Source organism: Pteropus vampyrus, unplaced genomic scaffold (genome assembly GCF_000151845.1).
Source record: "Pteropus vampyrus isolate Shadow unplaced genomic scaffold, Pvam_2.0 Scaffold74, whole genome shotgun sequence".
NCBI lineage: Eukaryota > Metazoa > Chordata > Mammalia > Chiroptera > Pteropodidae > Pteropus > Pteropus vampyrus.
The window spans coordinates 7,798,309-7,800,229 of NW_011888855.1; the positions used below are offsets into that span (position 1 = coordinate 7,798,309).

Genomic DNA, 1,921 nt, shown 5'->3' on the forward strand with positions numbered 1-1,921 from the left:
ACAGCTGATTGATCAGGGATTATATCTGCCACTGAAATGCTGGTTGTACAGGCACACCTCAGAGATATTGCAGGTTCGGTTCCAGACCACTGTAGTAAAGACAGTCATAATCTTTTTTTGCTGGCAGAGGGTCTTGCCTTCAATTTGTAAAAAATGCAACTTCTGTGAAGTGCAATAGAGTGAAGCACATAAGACCAGGAATGCCGGTACTCAGGGAGCTGGTGGGACCCTAGGAGAAGGTTTAGAGCTCTCTAGTTTCTTCATAGGTTTTTTTTGAGCTTCTCTTTCTTTATGTGAAAGAGAATTTCACTTCTTGAATCCATTTTATTTATTTATTATTCATTATTATCATTTATGCCTACAGCACCTGGTCTTCCTAAGTGGTCTCGCATCCGAGTGCTAACCGAGCCCGACCCTGCTTAGTTTCTGAAATCAGATGGGATCGGGTTTGTTCAAGGTGGCATGGCTGTAGACCATGGCCCATGGCTCCACTAGGGCGCGAACCCAGGACCTTCTGTGTGTAAAGTAGACGTGCTAACCACTACACACTATGGAACTACATCCACTTGAATCCATTTTAGAAGTGCCTCCTACAAAAGAAAGCTTTTCTAATAAGTCGGTTTCCCAACTAATCTTGTTTACATTTGAACCAAAGCAAAGATGAGGGTGGGGGGTGAAAGAGATCATTAATTTGCAGGGAAATCAGTGTCCTTCCTATTTAACTCTAGCTCTGAAGGTTACACAAGCCCAGAAGAAGCTTCCATACAGGAACATTTGTATGTGCCCATCACAGATATTAGATGTCATCCATGAAGCCATTAATGCCACCTATTTAATATTCTGAAATGCAAGTGAACTTGCTCTTCTAAGGCAGCTATTATGGAGAGCTTGAGGAATAGAAAAACTTGGAACAGAATGTTTTCTTAGTGGTTCTGACTAGTGGGTGGGCATTTGAAGTCCTGTGGCATGCACCTTAACCCCTTTGCTTTGAGTTAGAAGGCCGTTCCTGCACAAAGCATCTGTTGTTTCTTTTGTTAGCTAATGATTTAAGTTGGCCCACTACTGTTCTCTCTCAATGGTTGAAAACCACTCTAACAGCCCTATTTCTCAGCTCATCTACTTTTCATTTAAATTCTTAGAATGTATTTTTAGAACAAGTATATTTAGAAGTAGGTTTTTGACATTTTCAAATATTAGAATTTGGAGCATTTTTTTCTGTATCAAATGCACAATGGCAGAATGTACACTTAATTTCAAGAAGACTCATTAAAAGCTTCCATCTTGATACATAATTATTAAGAGTCAAAGTGTTCATGAGTAGTCAAGCCTCACAATTAAAATCCTGTTTGATGAACTTTTGAAATAAAATGCCATTATCATCTAAAACCTCAATCATCTATGATAATGAAGCTCTCAATTAATTCTTTTGTTTTTCACAAGGAGATTAATAATGCTAGATCATTTTTTTTTAAGGATCAGCATCTGGAAGAGGCATACCATATACACCATATGTAACTAATCTCTTTCAAAGGGAACAAGAAACAGATTTAGGCATATGTTTTATGGACAGCTAATATTTTTCTATAGTAATTTTTCATGCTAATTATCTTTCTTGAATTGACTATGTTTGCAATAAGTTGTATCTTTATGGTTATTGCTAGTTCTGGGAAATTTTTTGAGAAATAAATGAGAAAAAATTTTTGAGAAAAAAAATAGTCTAAATGACCTTGCACAGAGTTAGTGTTTTCAGATAAATGCCACGTTAAGTGGATAATTATTGTGATCTGATCCTCATCCTTAATAGCTTCTTCTGGTCCAGCTGTTGCTTTAGAAGTCTTGAACGCTGAAGCTAAATCTTATAAGTGTTAAGAATACACTGGAACCTAATGGGTAAGTCCTTACGTTTATGTGGAATATTATC

At 37.1% G+C, this 1,921-nt stretch overlaps 1 pseudogene; it reads right to left on the minus strand.

Annotated features, from left to right (window-relative positions):
- Positions 1 to 355: 355 nt before the first annotated feature.
- LOC111741155 lies at positions 356 to 474 on the minus strand (annotated as a pseudogene).
- Positions 475 to 1,921: the final 1,447 nt, after the last annotated feature.